Here is a 10,156-nt window from a genome sequence, read left to right as displayed (position 1 = left end):
TATATAAAATGGAATATCACTCAGCCATAAAAAGAATAAAATCTTACCATCTGCAACAACATGGATGGATCTAGAGGGTAGAGGGCTGAGTGGAGTAAGTCAGACAAAGTCAAATGTCATATGATTTCAATTATATGTGGATTCTAGAGAACAGGATAAACAACAGAAATAAGCTCATAGATACAGAGAGCATTTTAATGGTTGCCAGATTGGGAAGGGGAGTTGATGGATGGATGAAGGGGGCAGGGGATTAAGAGGTACAAACTGGTAGTTACAAAATAGTCATGGGGATATAGAATATAGCATGGGGAATATATTCAGTAGTATTATAATAACTATGTATGGTGTATTGGATAGGTACTGGATTTATCGGGGTAATCACTTTATAAGTTAGATAAATGTCTAATCACTGTATTGTACACCTGAAACCAATATAATATTGTATGTCAACTATAATTGAAAAATATATGTATATTTTTTTTAAAAAAAAAAAAAAGAAAATTTTCAGCAACTGGCAGGGCCTTTCTCAGAGTTATCCTGAAATTTTGACACATTCTGGTCCTAGTTGTCCATGAAGGATAAATATAGAAATAGTGTGATTCATATGCCACAAGCCTTGTTTTTTGCTTTGCCCTGAAGCTGGCTAAGCATGTAATGATAGACATTGTGAGTCAGTCATGACCCCGAAGTCTTAAGAGAGCTCGGATGGTGTGCAGGGTAGAGCCAAGGGGCTTAGGTAGGGGCACTGTGAAGGAGGTGGGTGATGGCTATGTCTGGCATATAGTAGATACTCAACAAAAAAAATACTCTCTAAAGGGATGGCTTAGATGTCCTCAGAGAAGGAGAAAGAGAAGGAAAAGTTTGAGCCTTCTAGAGCTCATAGTAACAAAGGAGCAGGAACGCAGCACAGAGAAGGGGCTTCTCTTTTAAGCATCCGCCTGTTCCTCTGTCCTCTAAAAGTTCCTTCCTATCAGAATTTCAGGGGCATACTCCTGGCAACCCTTTTTCTTCCTCCTTAGATCAACCCTCGGACAGAAAATAGCTCCAGTGAAACCTCAATGTCATCCAAAACAGACAAACAGAGAAAGAATGGGATTGTGGCAACTCTTTCCCTAGCCATTAATGTAGAAAAACTATAATGGGAGATAAACTGCTGAAAACATCTAACTCTGTGACCTAATAAGCTAAGTCAATTCTACACATATGCAATAACATTGTGCACTCTGATGACATGATTTTTGCATCCATGATACTATTAATATCATTAAGGGCTTTCCTAAAACATCTTGTTAAATGAGAATATGATCTTATATTGTCTCTGTGCTCAAATGAATGTCTGAGACTAAGTTACTAATAGTTTTTGAAAGCATGTATCAAAATCATGCTTCTTCTTCACCCCACAGCACATAAGTACATCCCAGGAGCATTCTTGGTGGGCAGGCCCATGTCCACTGTTTACTTCATCGTGTAGCATGAAGGGAAACTGGTCCAAACGCACTAGTGTCATTGAATGGACACTGGAAATTTACAAGTAGGTTCCCTTATGCCTCGATGGTCTCCGTTTTCCCATTTCTCAAAGAATCTAAATTGCTCTCTCTTTTGATCATCTCAAATAACTTTCTCCCAGGACCACATTTAAACTTATGAAAGGATATAAGGACAACTAGTTACTCCAGGAGCTCAAGGCCAGCCTTTCCTTGGGTCTGTGCTGTTCCATACTCAACAGTTCTATTCAAAGTTTTAATTAAAAAACTGCTTCTCCACCTCTCAAATGTTAACTTGCATAGAATTCGTTTGAGCAGAACTCATCCTTCCTGTAGCGACTTCACGTACTCCCAAAGGCCTACTATTCCTAATAAATATAAAACCTTCCTTTCACCATCGTCTCGCTTATAAGTGGAAATTCCAAAAAAGCTCCTGGCTGTTTGAACCCAGAGAGCAGAGATCTAGCATTAAATTTCCTGTGAAGAAGCAAGATATCTGTGGGTATCATCTGCCTGGTGACCATTAGTCCTTCCCTTTCAGCTGCCTCTCTAGCAGCTCTCTCCTCTGTGCGTCTTGCAAGGGGGCTCCATTTCGCCCCTAGGAAGGGTCCACGGCAGCGCCGATGGTTGCCTGACACCCAGCACAGGGAAGGCAGCAGCATGTGCTGGGAGGTAGTTCAGTGTACGTGCACTGAAATGCACTTCTGAGTGCAAAACCTGGCCCTGCCACTTAGCATTCTGGGGTTTGGTGAATTACTTTTCTTGGTGCTTTGGTTTCTTCATCTGTAAAACCAAGAGAACAATAATATCTAGGAACCATTATTTCATTTGATAAGGCTCATTTGCTACCTCTACCAGACTTAGTTTCTTCCCTCTGTTTTTATTATTTTCTTAATTTGCAAAACGGAATATCTATTTATTATTTTCTTTCTTTTCTTTTCTTTCTTTTTTTTTTTAACAGTAGAAAAGAAAAGCTTTATTAGAAGGGAAAGTACACTTCCAGATGTGGAAGCGGGCCTAAGCAAGAGAAGCGTGGCTCAAAAGTCCCCTATTTATTATTGTCTGATCACTCTTGATTTTGGTGCTTTTCATGTCCCTCAAAATTCGTAGGAGACTTGTCTGCTCTCTGCAGTTCCTGAATTTACAAATTCTTTAAAGGGTACGAATCTGCTTTGTAGTTCACTTTGAAAAATTCTAGGCATCTAGGAGGTATTAACTGTTGATGCTTTTGATTTCAACTTCTCTACACTTGATTATTTGAGATTAAGACGAGTTTCTATTTGAAAAAGCTATAAGATAACTATACTTCTGGCCTATCTTCTCCCCCTGGAAATATATGTAAAAATAGTGTAAAGGAAAGCTTTGGTCTCCGTAATTATCAGTGAATAAAGCAAAAAATGAAATCCAGAATGTTCTACTTGAAAGAATGTTGTCTTAGATTCTAGAATTTTGCAAAGTGAATAGATGGAAGGGAATCGTCCTAAAGAAGGGATTTAAGCAGAAGACAATTCTAAGTTGTTCTAAGTTCTAAGTAATAACTCTCTTGAACTTGATGATACATTTGTAGAAACTTTTAAGAGTAGGAGCAAGTGAAGAAAGAGAAAGGGAACTTTTGTGATTGTATAAAATCATAATATATGTGGAATGCTCGCAATGTGTGCAACATTCAAGATGCCAGAAAATGACAAAGATATTAGTTTTATCATCTTCAAGAATAAAGACCAGTAGGAAAGCCATAGTAACAATGGCAGCTTTTGCAGCTCTCCAGCTCTGCAAATTCCTAGCTGTCTTTTTTCTTGACACATACTTGTTCCAATGGTGAGTTACATTAGTTATGTAACAGGCAAAGACACATTAACTACCTGCTGTGTACAGATTTCTGTACTGCCCTGTGGCTCTGTACTTGAGAAGGTTACACCCTCTGGAAGAGAGCAAGAATATAACTATAGAGTGGAGAGAGAACTCCTTGCCCAGATAAGAATGTTCTCTATAGCATCCTTGAAAGATGGCTATTGGTCTAGGCAATATCCTTCCAGAGCACTTGCTATTGTACTTTTGGAGACAGTCATTCCATTCTATTTCACTTAGCTTTTTAGGGATGAAAGCAATCATATTCTTCAAATACTGTTAATGAAATACAGAATGTTTGGAATGTTGAATAAGCAATGACTTTTTATTTTATCTCCTCTTTCTATGCTTTATGATTATTTCATTTTTCATTACTTGATACTTTTCCAAACTCACATTAGTAGCTCCCTAATTATATTTGAGAAACATCCTACAGAGAAAATAGAAATAAACACAAATTCAGTTTCATAGCAGAGAGGACTTGGGAGTGTAAGAAATAGCTGAATGCTGTATCCTAGATTATAAAATAGCATCATGTTGGTGCAAAGCATAAAGTCCTGCTTCACTGTAGAGCAAAAGCAATTCTTGGGGCTAAAGACTTTCTATTCCACATCATCTGCAAAGTAGGCTTTGATCTAGGCAACTCTCAAGCAGGTGTAATTGCTCAGAGATTTACAGCCTTTAAATATATCAATAAGGTTTTTAAATATTTATGCAGCCCTTTTCAAGGAGAAACAAAACCCATTGAAGCACAAAAACTATGTTTTATGTATTCATATATTTGTAAAACAGAGAATGGATGCTGTGTTCAGTTTCATCCTGAGTCCCTGCCTTATGCTGAGTGTCATAATTATCAGCTCACCAGGAGCACACACGCCTGTGTGCAGTTAGTTGGGTTTATTGCTTATGGCAGTGAAGGAGAAGGACACCACGGGAGCCCTTAGTAAGAGGGTGTTAGAAAGGATATGATTTGGGCTTGTGTTAGATGATTTTGGGGAGGGTTCAATGAAGGAGTAATTTTATGACTGGGTATCTTTTTTTTTTTTATCTTCTGGTTTTATTTTTTTCAATTTATTTATTTTTAATTATTTAATGTCAGCACATATTAGAACCCCTTTGCCCCATCTACCTCCTTCTTCCTCCCTCCCCCCCGCTACCAAATGGGTATCTTAATAAATCTTATTTAAAAGGAGGAACAACTAGAGCAAGGCTAAAACTATAATTGATAAGAAGCAGCAGCCACTCAACTTAGCTGGGAGAGAGGGATGTTTGGTCATTTCTGTGATTTAGAAAATGTTCATGTTTTGTCTGTGTTCAGACATGACTATGGAGTGGTCTTGTTTTTGTCTGGATCTATCACAGTCCCAGAGTGGCCTTGCCTTGTCTGATTTTGAGGTTCTGTGACATGATTTACGTTTAGCGGGAGAACATGAGGGCCTAGCTTTGAGAGCCAGGCCAGATCCTAGGAATACGGAGGTCTAGGTGAGAGTGGAGGCCAGCTCTAGATACCAGGACACCTTTTCCTTTCTCATAACGTTTTTTTAATATGAGATTATAAGTTCTATATAGGCAGATGCCATGTTTTTTTTTTCATTCCTGCTATTCCCAATATTTATATATAGCCTAGCATTTTAAAAGGTGTTCAATAAGTAATCTTTAAATGAATGAATGTACAAAGGAGCGAATGGATGAACAGGTTATGATATTCTTTAACAGTCTTCTATTTCAATTATATTTTAAAAAGTTAAACAAAATGAAAAGAGTTTCTTAGTGTAGACAGATAGAAAGATGAGTCAGACAGATCCAATTTGGAGACTGTCTTACCTTGAGGAATGAATATTAATCATAGGGTGACCACAGAGCCTGAGCTACCTGCCCAGGTCCGGTTCATGGCTGTTGTCTCATGTAATTATTAACGGTGCCTTCTTTCATACTCAAATATTCTGTGGTCTTGATGATAAAATATACAATCACTCTAAGCATAGAAGGGAAAATGGCTTCATAATAACAACCTGTGGCTACCAGTCATGAAAGTTCCTAAATAAAAGGTGACAAATGAGAGAACTGCAAATGCTTTCTAAGGCCTCTTTCTGCTCTCAAATTCTTAGAGTCTGTGGGCAATATTTAAAGGGGCAAATAGGAAATGGGCTTATTCTAAGCAATATTACCGAGGGCCACTTAAAAACATGATTAACTCTCAAGAGTCTGTCCCAATATGGTAATCGGGAGTATGTATAACTAACATCTGTCACATTTATTCCATCATATTAGCCTTCTTAATTATACTATTCTTCTATTAAAATACGTTTATATTCTTTGAGTACATTTTGTTAGAGAACAGAGATGACCTACAATTTACTATGGATAATCCCATGTTGATAATTAAAAACCCTCAGATTTATTAAATTGAGACATATATTAAAGTTTATTTAAGTTCAACTCCCTAATTTTATAGATGAGTCCTTGAAGGCCCAGGAAGACTGAGTTACTTCGTCCAAGGTAACTGAACAATCATTGTGACCAGGCATAGAACCAAAACTGTTCTATTTTCTCATTGGTAAAATTTGCTTGACAGTAATTTTACATAGAAATAATAACTAAATACCTAAAAAGGATTTTTATATGTGATCTTATGCAGTGTCCTATCTCCTGAATTAATCGGGAAACTTATTTCGTAAGTACTGTCTGCTGTGGAACCTTCTATAAATCCATTGTTCTATTTTTGCTTTCCATGTAAACCTACTCTTTTTTTGTACGTAAATACACAGCCATAAAATCTGCATTTTTAACAATTTTCCTAGGTGATTTTAATGTACTCAGGGTTTAAGAGCCTCTGGAGTTATCATCATCACCAGCACCACCATGCACTGCTGCCCATTTGGGTATGAGGAAGGATCGAGGACTGGCCTGCTTCAGGTCCCGTACGGCATTTGGGCAGTAACCCTGCAAGAGGACCTGGGAGGCAACCCCCTCCCCCAGGGCTGGATGCATCAGCTTCAATCTCAGGAGGGTCACCTGATTTCAGGTTGTCTCTTTTAAACCCTAACTTTCCTGAAGCACCCCAAAAATTGCCCTCTTTGTTAAAACATCTCCTCTTCTTTCTACTTTTTTCCAAGATGATCTCTTATGATTTAAAATAGGAATGATTTTATATTTTAAATGGGTTTTTGTGTTAAAATAAGGGAAAAAATAGAAAATAGATATAATTCTGCCTGTGAGTATAGAGCACTAAGGGAAGTATAGTCTTAAGTCATATTTTTTCCTCTGTGAGTCAAACCAAGGGAAAAAAAAAATGTTTCTCTTTACATATCTGTATAGACACAGACTAGAGTTCTTACTCTCTCTCCAAGTTCGGTTTGCTTACATTTTATTTTGTTTTATTTATTTTGTTTCATTTTGTTTTATTTTATTTTGGTGCCAAAGAGTATTGAAGATTATTCCACTGGTATTAAATAATAATGATGTTGATAATAATATCTTAACCAAGGCCATGCAGAGTATAAATGACACAGGCAGGATTTGAATGCATATATACCTGGATTGAAATCTCAGCTCCTGTCACATACCACATTACTCTCTAACAAAGAAGTCAGGGATATAAGTCATAGCAAATTACTTCTTACACCAGTGCTGCTTGCATGCAGTCCCTGGACCTGTACTTAGGCCTCTGCAGAAGGATGAGAAAATCAGAACAACTCAGGGCTTAAAATGCAGAGAATTGGGTACAGAGGTCATGGAGGACTCAAGAGCCAAAGAGAGGACTGTGAAGTAACCCAGACATCTGCAACCACAGTAAGCCACTACCACCCTGGACTGAGAGGCAACAGGAGGAGGCAAAGTTATCAGAGGGAGTGAGTCATCCAGTGAAAGCTAGAACTCAATAAGCCACTCCATAAAGGAGACCCAGACACTCTGAAGTGGTGGCTTGGGGCAGAGAGAGAAGGTAAGAAGTACCCTGGTTTCTCCTTTGCTGTTATACTCCAATCTCCTGACAGTGCCTCCCACTGGCCCAACCCAAACCCAGGAACCTGAAAAACCAAACTTTAGGAGTTGTTTCCCTCTCTACAGAGCAGAGTCAGGGAAGGGCAAAGACTGGGTCTGAGGGCAGACAGATCTAAACAGGCACATCCACACTGGACATGTGACTTTAAAAACGTCTATTATGCAAGCAGATATATCTTTATATTACTTGTAACTCACTGAATATTGGAAAACAAAGAAAACATTACTGAACACCTTCCCACCAAGGGCCAGCAGAAACATCTGTCAGGCTAATAATTAGGAGTATGAATTTTGTTATTATCTGAGGAAAAGGGAAGCTGGCTACAAATAAGAGTGGTCATCTGGCTCATATTTTTGGAAGACTAACTTACTGAAATATTTTTAAGATGGCCTTTTGCATGATTACCATATGATTACATATCGTCCGAGGAGTTGGCAAGCTTGTTCTAAGAGTCCTGAAAATAATTCTTCGGAAATGTGAAGGTGTTCGAGACTTCTGAGTCTCTGGAGAAAGTTCTAGGTGAGGGTCCTGGAGCCCAAGTTCCAGTCAGTTGTGCTCAGGGGACTGACGGCTACCACATTCTGATTAACCGGCAGTCGCCGGAAGGGAGAGTTAGAGCGCCCTCTACGGGAGAGCTGGCCACACCGGGAGCAGTGGCTGGGCACCTTTCAAGTCTTCCTCAGTGTTGTCACCACCAGGGTCCTTTTTCTCCAAAATCTTCCTGAAATATAGCTGTGGTCTTATTATAGCTTGCGTCAAAGGAGAGTCTGTACATGTTATATTGTGTGTGTACTGTCATACATTCAGATTAACGACACGCAAAAACGTGAGACAGCAACAGAGCAGAGAAGTTTCTGTGTTCTCAGAACTCAGTCACAAAACGTGGCTGGCATCTCCTCGGAGATCTAAGGAGAAAGCAGAAAAGATGTCTTCTGGGGATATGGCTCTCCTGACTTACAGAACCTTAAAAATCATTTTATCCTGTGTTTTTAAAGTAAGTGTCTAGGTCGGGTACTTTGTGGTTAAGATCATAGACTTTGAAGTCTGTTTTTCCCTTTATTTTTACAAATCTGTCCCTTTTTCTCTACCCCTACTACCACTGCTCCTCACCTGTGCTATTGCCACAGTCACTGACCACCTTCCTCTCCAGCTTCCCTCTCCTTGCTGCCACCGCCTGTAGGGTCTTTCTAAGCAAATAAGGTCAGTCATGCTCAGGGTCCTCCAACGGGCTTCCCAGCCTCTGGGAAAATGTCCAAAATCCGCAGCAAAAAAATGTGGTCCTACCCACCCTCCTGCGTCAACTCACCTATAGCCCCTGCTCTGGCAAGCCCTGGGCACTCACTTCCAGGAAAGCTCCAACCTCCGCAGGCCAGGTAACTGCCCACCCTAGCCTCTCCAAAGTATTGCCCGCCCCTTTGCTGGCCGGCAAAGCCGAGTCTAGACGGCAAGCAATGGCTTATTCATTTGAGTATTGCCCAACATCCAATGCCTGGGACTAAAACTGTACCCTCCGGTATTTGAAAAGCACTTTTTACATACTGTTGTCTCATATTTGCTCCATAATCTCATAAACGCTCAGGTGGCAGTATTTTCTAATCAAATAGGCGAGGGAACTGAGGCCCAAAGAAGTCAGTGGCCCACGTTAGACTCTCAAGTGGCAGACCCAATACTCAAAACTCTTGGTTCTCTGAGGGGATCTCATGTAAGACTGAGAATTCTACAGACATGGGTGCGAATTCCGACTCAGCCAAGGACTGGCTAAGGCTCTGAGTGCACCACCCTGCGCCTGTGTCGTCGTCCGTAAAGAAGACAGTAATTACAACTCGAGCTAGTTATGCGAATGAAATAAAACAATGCCTGCGAAGTGTCTAACAGTGCCTGGCTCACAGCCACAACTATAAATGCGAGTCCCCTATCTGACCCCAAGCTTAGCGAGCTGCTTCTCCTATTTCTACAGCAGCTCCTCCTTCTCTGAGCTACGGAGGCCACTGAGAGTGACAACTGTGGGGCACTGTGCTTGTTTTGACGCGATAGCTGCATCAGGTACCAACAGTCTTTAATGGAGTGTAAAGACTATGGGCACAACAGTGTTGAGAAGACACTGGGGGAACTAAGGAGCCCTGGGAGGCAGGAGATGGATGGAGGGACCCCTGGGGGGCGTTGGTCAACCGAAGGAAAGAGGCGCCCCAAGGTCCGCACCACAGGGGAACCCACCCACACCTCCCGAATCTCCAGTCTCCCCCAAGTGGCCAGTGCCCGCACCCCTCCCGCACACTTCACCTCTTCTACCGCCCTCACTTCTCAGCATCTGGTACTGACTCTGGAGGGTCCCAAGGCGGAGAAAGCTGGGGGACCGAGCTCGGGAGTGAGCGGGAGGGAGCGAGGCCCCGCCCTTGTGCCCTCCCTCCTCCACCCGCGGCGCCGGCTGGCTGCAGGCGAGACATGCGCACCCGGTGGCGGGGCTCAGGGCGCTGGGAGGCGGGGAAACGCGCGTGCAGTTTTCCTCCGCCGGGAGCGGGCGCGGGCCGGAGCCGGCGGACGCTGCGGGAAGCCGGACGGCCGTGGGCGGGGAGCAGGACGCGGGAGCTGGGAGCGCGCCTCCAGCGCCGCCACCGGACGAGTGCGGGTGTGCGAGGCCGCAGCTGCGCACCGGCAAGCCCAGAGCGCAGCGTCCAGGAGATGCGAGCAGCAAGGAGCCGCCGCGCTGCTGAGCCGGGAGAACTCCGGCAGCAGTGACCTCAGCAAGGGGAGAGTGAGGGGTCGGCGGCGGCGGCGAGCCCCGCGGGATCCTCAGGGCCCGGGTGAGGCGGGGCGGCGGCGC

This window comes from Pteropus vampyrus, unplaced genomic scaffold, assembly GCF_000151845.1.
Source record: "Pteropus vampyrus isolate Shadow unplaced genomic scaffold, Pvam_2.0 Scaffold122, whole genome shotgun sequence".
Lineage (NCBI taxonomy): Eukaryota > Metazoa > Chordata > Mammalia > Chiroptera > Pteropodidae > Pteropus > Pteropus vampyrus.
This window is presented reverse-complemented; position numbering follows the sequence as displayed.